This window comes from Cibotium barometz, chromosome 32, assembly GCF_041138505.1.
Source record: "Cibotium barometz isolate CiBa-2024 chromosome 32, ASM4113850v1, whole genome shotgun sequence".
Lineage (NCBI taxonomy): Eukaryota > Viridiplantae > Streptophyta > Polypodiopsida > Cyatheales > Cibotiaceae > Cibotium > Cibotium barometz.
In genome coordinates, this window is record NC_141077.1 from 47354650 (window position 1) to 47371732 (window position 17083).

Genomic DNA, 17083 nt, shown 5'->3' on the forward strand with positions numbered 1-17083 from the left:
CTAACATCTCAAAAGAGGCATTCAAATCAGCCTTAAAATCAGCAATATGACTCTCATTTGGTCCTGTGAGCAGCATGTCATCGACATAGAGAGCAATAGGCTTGCAGTCTTCAAGGCCAAATCTCCGCAACAATGTCTCAATATACTTTGTCTGACACAAAGCAATACCTCCATCACACTGCTTAAATTGTATCCCCAAATAACGATGCAAATGCCCCAAATCTAACATCTCAAAAGAGGCATTCAAATCAGCCTTAAAATCAGCAATATGACTCTCATTTGGTCCTGTGAGCAACATGTCATCGACATAGAGAGCAATGATTAGATGTACAGCATCCACACGTTTAACATACAAAGTGCTTTGTGTTGGACTATTCTGAAAACCATGTGCAGTCAAATATGCATGTATCTTTTCATACCAAGCTCGTGGAGCTTGCTTTAAACCATATAAAGCCTTTTTCAACCTGCACACTTTGTTTTCCTGCCCTCTTTGAACAAAACCACAAGGCTGCGATACATACACCTTGTCATGCAAATCTCCATTCAAGAACGCAGTCTTTATGTCCAACTGATGCACATTCCAACCATTATGAGCTGCTAATGCACAAATGCTACGAATGGTAGTCATACGACAAGTGAGAGCAAAGGTCTCATCAAAATCAATGCCCTTTTCTTGAGCATAACCCTTTGCAACAAGTCTAGCCTTATAGCGATCAACATTACCATCTGGCTTTCGTTTCAACTTAAAACTCCACTTACATCCAATGACCTTTTTACCAATAGGCAAATCACACAAAGACCATGTACCATTCTTCATTATAGCATCATATTCAGTTTGCATTGCAGCCAACCAATTTTCTGATTTTTGTGCCTCATCAAATGAAAGAGGTTCTTCCTCTTCACACATACTAGACACAGCCAAAGCGTAACAATCTGATGCATAAGAGGCATGCTGAAAACCTGAACGAGTACGACTAGACATAGGTGCATCAATTTTACTATCACACAAGGTTTGCACAGCCATTTAGGCATACCTCTAGCCTGCTCATTTTCAGCCCTATCCTCATAAATTACATCCTGTAAATCTGCATCAAAAATAGGCTGATCTATGATGTTTAAAATCTGCATAGGCTGAATATTTGCCTCATTAGGACTTACATTTGAATTCCCACCTATAAACAGAGGCAACAACGTATCAAATACATCCCCAGAGGTCACACCTGTCTCTTTGGTACATGATAACAAAGGCTGCACAGCATCTTCCACAAAAACAACATCTCGACTAATCAAGATATGCTTTGACTGCGGATGATACAATCTGTAACCCTTGCTCTCAGCACTGTAGCCAACAAAATGCATTTGACAGCCTTATTATCCAATTTTCTACGTTGTTGCACAGGCACTAAAGCATAGGCCAAGCAACCAAAGACACGCAAGTGACCAATAGAAGGCTTCTTGCCATGCCAAGCTTCGTATGGAGTAACAGACTGCAAGACCTTAGTGGGACACTTGTTGAGTACATATGTAGCACACATGACAGCCTCAAGCCAAACGCATGTGGCAAAGCTTGGCTCTTGACCATACATCGTGCCATCTCCATAAGTGACTTGTTTTTCCTCTCAGCAACACCATTTTGTTGAGGGGTATACGGCATTGTACATTGGTGTTTTATCCCACGACTAGCCAGAAATGCATCAAACTCTTTAGACATGTACTCCCCCCCCTCGATCAGAACGGAGGGTGCCCACATTACAAAACTGGATACATTTTCAACCATAAGCAAAAATTGTTTGAAGCACAAAAACACTTCGGACTTTGCCTTCAGTGGATATACCCATGCATGCCTTGAGTAATCATCGATGAAAGTCACGAAATACAAGTGTTTACCAAATGACGGAGTTTGCATAGGCCCACATACATCACTATGTACAAGTTACAATTTGCGAGTGGCCCACACAGAACCATCCTTTGGAAATGCAGAACGCTGCATTTTGCCCAAAATACAGCCTTCACAAACATGTTTTAATGGTGCCTCAAGAGGGGGCAATGAAGCAACCATATCAAATTTCTGCAAACGCAGCAAACTAGCAAAGTTCAGATGACCAAAACGAGCATGCCATAGTTTTGCATCTGAAACTGCCTTTTCATCAGAAACTGCATTTGCTGAATCTTCCACACACTTGTCATAAGAATTGAGCCTATACAGCCCATGAAACAAGGTGCCAGATGCAATAATCGTATCACCAGAAGTTAAATCATGAACAATACATCTGTCATCCACAAATTTGACTACAAGTCCAAGTCTAGCAAGCGGGGAGACAGACAATAGATTCTTCTTTATCCCTGGCACATACAAAGCATCTGAAAGTGTGAAAGCACTGCCATTTGTAGCAGTAAGCATAATTTTACCAACGCTCTTCACTAGGTAAGAAGCATTATTGGCACATGTGACAGTATTCCCATTAGGGACAGCCTCAAGACAAGTGAACATATCACGATGCGAGGTAATGTGCTTTATAGCACCACTGTCAAAATACCATACATCAGAGTCAAAAGAAACTGCCAAACATGCATCACGTACAGATGGGTCAAACTGGCAATACACGCTTCACATCACTGGTGGTTTGGTAGCTGGCATCGACATATCTTCGCCAGAGATTCTACAGTTGGACTACACCGAGTAGTCCACACCTACCCACTCCACTTAGCATGTTCACATTATGGACCACTTGTATATGCTCTATTATATGTGTTAGTCACTTTATCTTCTTGGTAGACCTCTTTTATTATGTGAAGAAGAAGAAGAATTTTCAGTCTCTCACCTTGTGTGTCCTCTTCTAGGGTTTGTGTGAGTGTGTGTGTGCTTGCAAGATCTCAAGATCTCTTCTCCCCTACATCTTTTCATGGTATCAGAGCCTGGTTCATGCTAAGGGTTGAGTGGCAAGCAAGAGAAGCACAGGAAGCGGTACGAGGGTAAGAGATTCATCTACTCTTCCCCCTTTATGTTGGTTACTACACCCGTGTCGGGAACTCTTCGAGAGTCACCGGCAAAGGAACTCCAATTGAGGAGCTTTCTTTGTGGAGCAGAGCTACAAGGTTACTATATTGTCCATTGTCTATTGGACAAAATTTTTGGAGCCAAAAACGCATTTCGAACGCGTCTGGACCTCCGTTTTTCACTTTACAGGCGTTCACGGGCACTGCAGGTAAGTTTTGATTCTCTGTAGAACTCTATTTTTGGAACTGCAAGAAGGGTGATTGGTTGTGCAGAGACTGTGTGTACTACAAAGATGTCTTAAAGTTGCCATTAGGTGTATGTATGCAAATTGAGATCACTGGTGACAGTTTGGATGCAATATAGTATCGCTGTAGAGAATACAACAGTTTGTGTAGGTCAAACAAGAGTGCTGCTTTTGGTAAATTTGTGTTGCAGACAAGATGTTGAATGATAGAATAAACTAGATTGTTGTAGAGAAGCTCGACATGAACAACTTCCATGCTTGGAGGTTTAGATTAACAAATTTCCTGATAGTAAAAGGTTATGGGGACTACATTGAAGGTGAACATGAGGAGGCAGTAGAGATACCAGAGATTAATCCAACTCTTGCAGATGTAAAAGAATTTAAGGAGAAAAGAAAGTCATGTATTGGCTTTCTATCAGTATACATGATACCATGATTGGGAATATACAGGATGCCAAGTCACCTAAGGAGGCATGGAACACCTTGGTAAAGTTGTATGAAACCAACACCAAGGCACGAAAGATTTAGTTGAAGAATGAGCTTCATACTATGGAGAAGACAAATATGTCTCTCAATGATTATGTTTTGAAGATCAAGGGCATTGTGGAGTCCCTTGTAATAATTGGTGTTTCTGTTGATGATGATGATGATAAGGTGGAAGTGTGCCTATGTGGTCTTGGGCCACAATACAAGGCATTCAACATGTCTATTCAGACTTGGGAGAACATTCTCAACTTCATAGATTTGGTGGCAATGCTGATCATTGAAGAGAAGAATTTGGGTGAAGATCAACAGTCTTCACAAAAAAATAAAAATAGTTCAGAGTAGTAGGCCTTCTACACAAGTTCATGTAGAGGTCGTGCACGTGGCCAAGGTGGTGGCCAAACAGGTAATCATAATTATGGTTAGCAACAGTAACAATACCAAGATTCATAACAATAACACACGTGGAAGAGGCCAATTTAGAGGCATGGGGAGGTCGTGGTAATTAGCAAAGGCAACATAATGATACACGAGGCTATTTTTACTGTGGTAAGCTTGGACATGTGTAGGAAGATTGCTATAAGAAGTAGAGTGACGTGCAAAATGGAAAAGTGCAACAAAATAACTATGCGTCCTCTAGCAGAAATAATGAGGATAATGAGAGGTTGTTTGTTATGCAACATATGGTTAATGCTGTGTCTGGAAATGACGTAACAGCAAATAAGGATGATGTGTGGTATGTTGATTCAGGTGCTTTGAACCACATGACAAGTCATGGTGTGGTATGTTGATTCAGGTGCTTTGAGTTGCAAAGGCAACAGAGTGGACAGAATGTTTACATTGAATGTAAATATGCCTGAAGTGAGTGTTGCAATGTTTATAGATGGTGGTTTAGGAGTTGTTGTAGATATAGACATTTGGCATAAGAGAATTGAGCATGTAAATGTGCAAAGAATGAAGTCTATGCAGACTAAAGAAATTGTGACAGGGCTGCCTAATTTTAAGGTTAAAGTTATGCAGAAAGTGTTGGAATTAGGGTTGCAGGAAAGCACACAAAGCTTGGAGAAGAAGAAGCAAGAATGCACACAACACATAGTGTATTAGATTGTGTCAATGTACAAAGATAAGTTAGCCCTAGAAGGATGGGTGTATATACAAGCCGGGATAGATTCATGCCTTCTTGAGATTACATGTATAGATTTATTGTGATATGTTGCTTTTCGTAGCATTACTTATTCACCTTTGGACTGCTTTTCATGAAGGTTCAAGATTTTTTTTAAAAAAGCTTCACTTTGATGAAAAGATGTGGGGATTGAATCATTTTCCTTTGGATTGTTTTTCATTGCATTACTTGATATACCTAAGCCTTTGCATGTATCCATCCCTTTCACCACATTACTCGATTTATACCTATTTTGTTTCTATTTCCTTAGTATATTTTTCCTTGCAAATATGCTTTCTAGAGATTCATTTGTATATAAATGCACCAAAAAATCATGCATATTATCAAAATCTTGTGCATATAGTTCAACAAATGATATTTTTGGAGATTTAAGATTCTTGGTTTTCTTTGCATATAGTTCAACAAAAGATATTTTTGGGGATTTAAGATTCTTGTTTTTCTTTGCAAGGTCCACAAATTGCAACTACATAGGAAATTATTACAGACTGCGTCTATAAGCGCGTCTATACTCATGTCTATACTCGCGTCTAATTTCAAATAACATGGCTTACTAATGAATTTACCTATTCTTGAAGGTCCTTGGCAAGACGTATCTATGGATTTCATTATTGGTTTACCAATTACTTCTTTACGAAATAATATGCTTTGGACTATTGTTGATAGATTTAGTAAGCAAGCATATCTCATTACATGCAAAAAGACATTGATTACTTCACAAGATGCACATCTTTTCATTTAGCATGTCTTCAAAGTTGACACACCATGGTCTACCTAAAATTCTGATATTCCATCACATTGGCATATTCATAATTGTTTTCACATTAGTTTACTAAAACCATTTAGAGGCCCTCTTCTTGCCTATCCATGACCTTCCAATATTAGATAAAGATTCTAAAATCATAAAACTTGAAACTATTTTAGACCGTGAGCAAACAAACCTAAGAAAATGTTTACCATTAATATTTGGTCAAGTATAAAGGACACTCCATCGAATATTCTTAATTGCTACCTGATCATGCCCTCACCACCTATCCATCCTTGATTGGATCTTATAGTAGGGATACTAGCCCATGATGATTATTGATGATTTTGTGTCAACAACTAAGGACAGTTTCTTGTCACGGTTTAGTAATTATGATGGCTTAAAGATCACCATTGTTTGGTGTGGAGAGAGAGAGAAAGAGAGAACAAAGGTTGACGGAGAGAGATTGCATGATGACTCGATGATGGTGTGATTTGATATATATCCCATCTACATTTATAGGCATAAAGATCCTCCTCATGACATAATTTCTCACAATAAGCCTAAATAATATCTAGATATTACTAAAAACATTCTTAAGAGTGGGTTCATACACACACACACACACACACATGCATGCATGCACGCATGCATAGGGAGTGTTCACACATAAAGACATACACACTTACACAAAAAAATATCTTATCCCTCATCCTTGTATACATCAATTTGTCCAAAAATACCTCTATCAAATTGATGACCTCAATCCTATATCTAATCTAGTTGCCTTGTCAATAGACTCATTTGGATGCTCTAGCTACAACATGATCTCACTCCAAATCTAGTATATTGTTCTATAAAATGCGAGGATTCTATTTACATTTTGAAAATCATGAGTTAGGATGAATATGAGTTAGGATGAATATGAGAAAAAACTAAAAAGACCAATAATGATCAACAAGATTGGCCCCATGGGAGGCCTTAAGTGTACAAAGTTGGTAGAAATCCTTTTCTTGATGAAGCAATCCTTCTCGCACATAGTGACCACATTTGCCACAAAAGTGACACTTACTATTGTCTTTGGCCTTGAAGGTAGACTTTAATGAAGATCCTTTGCATATCTTCTTTGTAAAGTAATCTCCATCTTGGTTGATGTGGTCACCTTGTCTTTGTACTTGAATGTTTTCTCCTCCTCCAATAGAGATGCCTAAATTTCTATGAGATTAGGAGATGGAATGCTAGTGACAGTGGTAACAAGATTACCATAGTCCTCTATTAGAAAGCTCTTGAATAAAACTACAAAGTTGACAAGAGGACTCTGGTAACAACATTACCATAGTACTCTTGCTAAAGACTCTTGAGTAAAAGTGCAATGTTGACATCTTCTTCTATAGCCACTTTTAGATCCTACAAGTTGTGCAGTTAGATTTTTTGTGTAGCTCACAGGAGCGGGAAGAGAGTTAATTTTAGACCTTTTGGCTTGTACACCAAAGAGAGTGGCTTTTTCTCCCATGCTGCAAAAATATGTATCTTTACCATGAATGTGGTGAATGCAGTGATCACTTAGTCCCAAAGCTATAATGGCTAAGGCTTCCTCCTCCTTTGTATTAGGCTTCTTCTCCCTCCTATTGGCGATATTCCATAAATCCTTTTTCATAAGAATGAACTTTATCTTAGTTTTCCATGTATGGAAGCTATACCCCTCAAGCTTATCCACTTTCAAAGGTGTGGTCATGATTGTAAATGGGAAGGTATTAATGTTGGAGACTCTCCAAGGCAGTGTCTATTTCTCATACAATGAGATGACAAGATTTTCAACACTCGTGTAAACAAGCTCTTACAACTAAAGGCCTTTTATAGCTTACAAGGCTTGTTACATAATGATTTTTGTCTCCATCTTAATTGTGATGCAAGGAAACGTAAAAGAAAATGCCACCAAAAACAAACTTTTAATGCCCAAGGATGCCTTCCATGTGAACAACTTGTTAAGAAAGACTTGGTGTGAAGATGATGGCACCGACGGTGGAGGCAATTGTGCATGGGCAGAGCATCAGGGGGGTTCACCCGTCTCAACATTAGGAGCCATGATTAGTGCCAAGTGATGTGATAACTATGTAGGAGAAGCTGGACAAGCTACACACAACTAGGCATAGGAGTTAAGGGCGTTGGTTAGCATGATAGACGAGAACCTTGGCAACACACACAGTAACACAAAGGTGGCTATGGTGGTCGCTTGTGCAGCCAAAGTGTTGTTGTGTGCTACTGAAGTAGAGAGTGAACATGGGAGCTATAGATAGGCATGGTGTGCAAAAAATGATTGGCGAGCTCTAATACCATTTCAGGTAGTAGTGTAGGGTAAGGTTTAGTAGATCAAGCTAGCATGGTGGCTTGAAGATCACCATCGTGTGGTGTGGAGAGAGAGAGAGAGAGAGAGAGAGAGAGAGAGAGAGAGAGAGAGAGAGAGAGAGAGAGAGAGAGAGAGAGAGAGATTACATGACTCAATGATGTGTGATTTGATATATATCCCTTCTTCAAGTATAATCCATTTATAGGCATAAAGATCCTCCTCATGAAATCATTGCTCACATCAAACCTAAATGATATGTAGATATTATTCAAACTACTCTAATAGTGGGTTCTTTATGCATACACACTCTCATGGGGAGTGTTCACACACAAAGACATACTCACACAAATAATGCTCTCATCCCTCATCCCCATATCTATCAATTTATCCAACACTCGGCAATAGAATTGTTGAGTATTGGACAAATAGTCGGAAATAGAATTGCTTCAAACATGTGTTGAATAGAGGGTATGATAGGAACATACCTTAGTACCTTTTGAGGAACTACCATACCTTGTAAATCACTTCAGTAAAAGGGACTCACCACACTTTTTACATTGGATTGCATCTTTGTGAACACCCCTAAATAGTAAACAATCGTTGACACACTCATGTATGCATTCATAATCCAAGTGCCGTTAGCACTCTCCTATCATATGCTTTCTCATATCTGGCATTGTGTTGTCCAAAGGAAGCATCTTTTTCATAAGTCTAGATACACATAAGATAATATACCTTAATTTTAGAGATTATAAAATATTGTTAACCCCATTTTAGGGTTAACAAGGTTTGCCACACCAAATTATATGCCAAAGCATGAGTAATCTATGTCAAATATCAAGGATTAACATACCAAACTCATGTACAAACAAGATATGAAGCTTTGGTGTCCAAATGTCAAACTTGGATAGAGAGTATTTATAAGAAGGTGGATTTTAAAGAGCTCATGAATGAAGTGGGAGTTGAAAATGTATAGGGTCCAAGATGCCAAGAGCAATATACCACCAACAAATGAAGATAAAGGTGTCCTTTTTCAAGATGAGGACAAAACAATCAAATATCCAAACATACCAATGATGACAACCTATACGATGATGATGATGACAATGTGGAGTCCACTATAGCTACCAATATAGCATAGATCGTTGTGTTGATCTTGTAATGGGTGGAGATATAGATCTTAACATAAACTAAATTTTCATGATGATGTGGAGTCCATTATAGCTAGAAGTAGCATAGATCTTTCTATTGATCTTAGAGTGGGTGGACATATGGATCTTCAGATAGACCAATTAGCATTTATGAATTTAATTGAAGATACTACCCGATGTTGTCAGGCAAAGCTCACCCGAATACATTATTAATTTTATTGATTTAGCAATGTTATTTTCATTTTTTTCATATATTATCGAGCCAAGGTCACTCTACTAATACATTATAGAAATGTTAATTTCATATTTTTCATATGACTTCTTCTTTCTAAATATGATCATGTCGATCTCGATTCTCTTGAAAAATAAAGATGCACCATGATAATTTGGTCTCTTTGGGACACCTATATTACCTTCTAACACAAACCAAAACATATTATCACATGCGATAATCATTGGTCTCTCTTAGGCACCTCTATTACCTCCTAACACAAACTAACACACATTAGTGTGATAACTCTGGTCTCTCTTAGACACCTCTATTACCTCCTAACACAAGCCAACACGACAACTCTGGTCTCTCTTGGGCACCTCTATAATATCCCACCACAAATCAACACACATTTACTCTTGGGTGTCTCTGTGAAAATGCCACTCTCAAGAATGTTGATGGATTTCTATCTCAATACATAGCTATACACTTGCCTATACATGGCAATATAACATGAATAGTCCATATCTTCACTACAGCCACTCTCTGAGTATTATATTCTCTCACTTGTGGCATAGCTCCATCACGGGGCTATGCCCTTATCCTCTTGTAGTGTAAACATCCCTAAAAAATATCAAGAAAAACCCTGAAATAATCAAAATCCCCAAAAATTTGTCACACTGTTACATTATTGGCCCTCTATGGTCTATTGGGGATGCCCATCCGACCATTGTGCCATGCTTGCAATTAGTATTGTGAGTGATGTCATATTAAATACTACATTGTAAGTGTGATTGGCATATGCTTTGCGGGTCTATGCTATGTATGATGTGATTGGGTGATGCCATGTGTACGCATGCTAGTGTTGTTGATATTGGTGTTTGATTACCTTACCTAACATGTTGACTTGTTGAGTATAAGTGATGATTACGAGGATGCCGAATGAGGCATTGTACTTGTGCGAGGGTCACCGAACGAGGTGTCGCACAGGCATGAGTGTGCAAGGATCGTCGAATGAAGTGTTGCTCACGCGAGGGTCACGAATGAGGTGTCATGCGGGTTTTGTCATGTGCATTAACATCACCTGGACATTTATGAGTTATACTTCATTATTTTTGGTTGGCCATGTGCCATTTATTTGTACTCATATATTTATGCACCCCGATGTGCACGGGTGTAGTGTGTGTGAACTAGAGGTTCACTATTGTTTTTGGTACACACTATATGTGTGTGAACATTCTCTAGAAGGATTGATTATTTTTGTAAAAAGAGCCCTATTTTTGGCTAAAGCTTCACGATTGGCTCAAGGGCTATTTTTGGGGAATACATGATAAAATACTCATGTCATGCAAGGAGCCAGCACGCATGAGGGGGAGATTTAACCCAATCCTTGTTGATTGATGGTGATGTTTATTTTGCGCATAGTTTTCAAGTCTATGGTTTATCTTCCATGCTTATTTCCATGTCTATGTTTAATATGTTTGAATCTATTATTTGTTTGGAGTTGAATATTTATTCATGATTATTGTGTGCAATTTTGGTACTTTGATTCTCTTTTCTGTTGCAAGTTCCTAACAGTGGTATTAGAGCCAACCACACTCAAAGAGAAGGCATGAAGGCATAAATCTCGTGGAGAAATTGGGCAAAAGCTTAAATCAAAGGGCAAGGGCATAAATTCAAAGACAAAGGCCATATCCAAAGGTCTCAAGCTTGTATGGTTTGGGCAAGACAATGAATACATGCAAAACCACCTATAGGGAGCCTAAAACCACGCCTACTTAAGAAAAGACGGTTTTTCTGTAGTAGTGGCTCCCTCTCAGATCCAACCGCACAGATGGATTCAGCATCTTGCAAAACCCCAAGACCATTTCTCAAAAATTGAAGAGCTCCAACATCATAGATTTGTACTCGATTTGTATAATCGATGGCCGGCTGCTTTCTTTCTCTCCCACGTTGTGCGCTGTGCCGTTTGTGTGAAGGGGATCCACTTCAAAGAAGAATAATTAATCTCAAGGTCTAATCATATAAAGTCTAAATACACCATTAAAATCTCAAGTCTATCAAATTTTTCCAATTTCAAACCTTCCAAAGATTTTCAAGCCAAACCAAGGGAGCACATGCACATGGAGACCCAGGGTCAACTTCTGAAGACTTGCAAACAATTTCAGAATTGCAAAAACTTCAGAGGTGCACAAAATTCTTAAAAATTATAGTAATATTTCGAACACCTTTGACTATTTTGGAAAAAATATTCCAAATTGTTTTCAGACACTCCGAGAGAATTATTAATGCTTAACTCGATGCTTTACGGGCTAAGTATCAATTTCTCATCATTTTTCTTTTATTTTGAATATATATATATATATATTATTAATTTCTCGATTTTTTTTCAAATTTCCATTTTGCAGCTCAAGCTGACAAGATATCCTTTTTATTAAAATTTAATTGAAATTCATATTTAATATTATTTCTTGAGCTAAATTAAGTTTAAAATTTTATGAAAAATTCATGTGGAAATAATTGAAATTATTTTTGCTAACTTCGCTTTCTTGTTTGAGATACTCACATTTTACAGTCGGACAAATTATGAGATAAGTCCCTCTTTCTTATGCTTTGAACAATTTAATTTTCTATATTTTCCAAATAATTTAATTTTTGCAGCTCAACTTTGATAAGTCATGAGCTAAGTTTTTCATCACTCGTACTCTTGATTGGTTATAAAAATTATTACATGTATATTTTGTGTTCTCCAATTAATTATTTTGTAGCTAGGTAAATCAAATTCATGTGAGCTAAGTTCTTAAACCATCTCTTTGTATATTTTTAAATTTGGTCATGGGAATTAATATTCGACAAATTCTCAAAGATTGAATACCTTGGTCACATTGTTTCTATTGATGGTATTCATGTGGACCCCAAAAAGATAGAGACTATAGTGACTTGGCCAAGACCCAAACATATTCATGAACTCCGATTATTTCTTGGTTTGTGCAGTTACTATAGACGTTTTGTAAAGAATTTTTCTTACATTTCTCATTATCTCACTTTTCTTTTAAAGAAAACAAATAAGTATGTGTGGACTGATAAACATGAAAAATCTTTTAATGCTTAAAAGAAGCACTCACTAAAGCACCAGTTCTGCAATTTCCAAACTTTGCTAGACCTTTCTTTATTGTTGTTGTGACTGATGCTAGTGGTACAGGAATAGGGGTAGTATTAATGCAAGATGGACACCCCATATCATTTGAGAGTAGGAAACTCAACCCCCCCGAGTGCAAGTGCATCACTTATGACAAAGAATTGACTACTATAGTCCATGAACTAAAGATTTGGAAACACTATTTGATGGGATTAGAACTCATCAAAACAGACTAGTAGAGTATCAGGCACCTACTCACCCAGCCTTTGATATCTAATAAACACATCAAATGGGTTGCTTTTATTCACAGTTTCCAGCCTACTATTCTCTATCTGCCTGGAAAAGAGAATGTAGTCACGCTGATGCCCGTAGTCGACGGCCTAGTGTTCATCACATCACGGCTGTAGAGATAGCTCGACTCTCAATGCTATGAAAGACTCTTATGACCAAGACTTGGACTTTTCAGACACTTGGACCCAAATGAAAGATAATGGGTGGACTCCCCACTCAGATTACTCTTATCATGATGGATATCTCTTTTAGAGGAGATTATGCATCACGAGACCTTTTAGATAGTCTGTTATGGAGGAGTTGCACCAACCCCCATATGCAGGGCATAGAAGAGTATCATCTACCTTACAGACCATTGCCTGAGACTTTTATTGGCCATCTATGAAGAAAGATATAGCCAAATTTGTGGCCAAATGCATTACTTGCCAGAAGATTAAAAGCTATAAGGGGAAAACTCAAGGATTACTTATGCAACTCCCAATTCCCAATGAACCATGGGAGTAGATTTCAATGGACTTTATAACTAGTTTTTCGCTTACTACTGATCAGAATGACATGATTTGGACAGTAGTTGATAGATTTAGCAAACACGCTCATTTCATTGCAATTTGCATGTAAAAAGAAACTGACTGCTCATCAAGCTACTTATTTATTTTTAAAGCATATATTTGTGCATCATGGTTTGCCTAAAGTCATTATGTCAGATAGAGATTCTAAATTTTGTAGCGATTTTTGGAGAACATTGTTTGTCATTTAGGCACAAAATTAGATTTCTCTATTGCTTTTCATCCCAAATCCAATGGCCAAACTGAAGTGGCCAATAGCACTATCCTAGACCTTCTTAGAACCTATGTTTCATCACAGCCTAGGCAATGGGATAAATATTTACATATTCTCCAATTTGCCTACAATAACACTCCTCACTCTGCCACCAGTAAAAAGGCACCGTTTGAGATAGTCCCTTCCCACTCTGATGACTCCTCTTTCCCACACTATAGAAGCTGTCGATGAATTTACTAGAGGCTTTAGCTCTATTCATGACCAAGTTAAAGAGGCTGTTAGGAAGGCTCACGAAAAGTATGTAAAGCAGGCCAATAAGAAAAGGAAGCCCATGATTTTTGAAAAAGGAGACCATGTACTTTTGAGAATAGATAAGAGGAGACTTAAGAGTGTAGAAAAGAATCCTGTTGTCAAACTAGCACCTAGATTCTATGGTCCTTTCAAGATAGTAGACAAAATCAATGACCTGGCTTATAGACTAGATCTTCCATCCCATTGGAGGATTCATAACTCTTTTCATATTAGTCTATTGAGACCCTTTAAAGGACCAATCCCTACTCATCTTGTTTATGAAGAACCTCCAAAGCTAGTTGATGATGAAGAGATATTAATATAGCTGATGAAATTATTAACCCCATGAGCAGACTACTACAAGAACTGGCAATGTTTATAATAGATATCTTTTGACCTTCAAGAACCAACCGAGAGAAGATGTTCCTTCGATGCCTGAGTGGTTTTTCCACACATGCTCTGACTTAATACACTCCTATCAAACACGCAACTGAGGTAAGTTGCTAACCCGAGCAAGAGGGATATTACATTATTGGACCTCTATGGTCTGTTGGGGACGCCCATCCGACTATTGTGCCATGCTTGCAATTAGTATCGTGAGTGATGTCATATTAAATACTACATTGTAAGTGTGATTGGCATATGCTTTGTGGGTCTATGCTATGTATGCTGTGATTGGGTGATGCCATGTGTACGCATGTTGGTGTTGTTGATATTGGTGTTTGATTGCCTCACCTAACATGTTGACTTGTTGAGTATAGGTGATGAGTACGAGGATGCCGAATGAGGCGTTGTACTTGTGCAAGGGTCATCGAACGAGGTGTTGCACAGGCATGAGTGTGCAAGGGTCACCGAACGAGGTGTTGCATGCGCGAGGGTTACCGAACGAGGTGTTGCGTGGGTTTTGTGATGTGCATGGGCATTTACATCGCCTCGACATTTTTGTCATGTGCATGGGCATTTACATCGCCTCAACATTTATGAGTTATACTTCATTATTTTTTGTTGTTCGTGTGCAATTTATTTGTACTCATATATTTATGCAACCCGATGTGTATAGGTGTAGTGCGTGTGAACTAGAGGTTCACTATTGTTTTTGGTACACACTATATGTGTGAACATCCTCTAGAAGGATTGATTATTTTTGTAAAAAGAGCTGTATTTTTGGCTAAAGCTTCACGATTGGCTCAAGGGCTATTTTTGGGGAATACATGATAAAATACTCATGTCGTGTGCAAGGAGCCAACATGCATGAGAGGGAGATTCAACCCAATCCTTGTTGATTGATGGTGATGTTTATTTTGCGCATAGTTTTCAATTCTATGGTTTATCCTCCATGTTTATTTCCATGTCTATGTTTAATATGTTTGAATCTGTTATTTGTTTGGAGTTGAATATTTATTCGTGATTATTGTGTGCAATTTTGGTACTTTGATTCTCTTTTGTGTGGCAAGTTCCTAACACACACTAAAGTATAACTCGTTGTGTAATAGACTCTCCATGCTTATCCATCAATATTTTTGGTATCTACTTTCACATGTTTCCATTGCAGGACCTCTATATCTAGCTTCTATGGATGATAAAGCAACAATATGTTGCTTCTTTGATGACCATGTAATTATGCACTTCCAAGATTGAATACTTAACTTGAAATTGATCTCATGTCATATGAGTTACTTGCCCAACCTACATTAGTAACACCTTGAAGATTTTTTTTATGGGGGCTAGCCAAGAAGTGAAAATTATAATCCACAGTTCCTTTTACATACTTAAAAATTATTCTCATTGCATGTTTCTTGGGATCTTGCATAAACTAAATTACAACATCAATAGATCAGCTAGTGTCTAGCCTTGTTGGACTAAGATAGATCAAGCTACCAACCATATTCCTATACATGCTTGAATCTTTAAGTTGTATACCTTCATATCTCCCAACTTTATGTTTTCTTCCATAGGTGTTAATGTGGGTTTAGATGCTTGCGTACCATTCTTTTGCTCCATGTTCAAGGCATACTTCCTTTGCACCATAAAATGACCATTCTTTTTCTTTATCAGCTCAATTCCAAGGAAAAGTTTTGATTCTCCCGAGTCCTTCGTGTCAAACCAACATTATAATTGTTGTTTAACCTCTAAGATAACAATCTCAAAGTACTTATAACAATCAAATCATCCATTTCTTGATTTGATGTATAATAAGGGATGTAAAATGCTTTACTTGCAACCAGTCTTATGTAAGAATACATTGATCTTTGCAATTGAGGATCTTGGAGCTTTCTTCAAACCATACATTTATTTTATCAACTTACATCCTTGTACGGATGTTCAGGATGAACATAACTAGAAGGTGTTCCATGTACACCTCCTCCTAATCCATATTCAAAAATGCATTTTTCACATCCATCTAGTACATTAAATTAAACCATGCTTTGTTGCCATTGAAACCGCTATACTTACTATATTCATCTTTGTTGCCATAGCAACCATTATTCTTGAGTATTCATCTTTGCAACTCAACTGTAGGTATGTTTATAATCAGTTGCATGCTTCTTTGCATATCCTTTTGCTACCAATCTTGCTTTATGTTTGCATATCCTTTTGCTACCAATCTTGCTTTATGTTTGCTAATACTCTCTTTATCTCAGTGCTTTATTTACACCCATTTTTCCACATGGCATGCTTGTCATATGCCAAGTCTACAAGAGTTTCATGTTTGCATCCATCTCTTTATCCATGACATGATCCCATTCCGGAATGCCTACAACTTCTTCAAAATATTTTGATTTTGCATGTTTAGCCTTTGCCGTATATGCATGATGTTAGATCACATAACCATCACATATTAATTTTTCAATAGGATACTTGATCCTTCCTGACCTTCTGGGAGGTCCTATGTTCATTCTACATGTTTAGCCTTTGTGATATATTTGTTAAATCACATAACCATCATAGATTAATTTTTAAATAGGATATTTGATCCTTCCTAACTTGCTACTGAGAGGTCCTATATGTGTGACTCTCCATCATAACCTTGTCTTGATTGACGTTCTTGTGCACACTCACGTTGGCCGCCTATGAGAAACCCACCTTGTGGCCACATTAAATTAGGACTGAGTTTTTATTTTATAAGCTACCCTTTCTTATTGTAAAAAGTTGGGCAACCTCTTGGTGGAAGCTTGAGGAAGGATGCAAAGGAGTGGAGCTCGAAATCACTAGTGCATCTTGG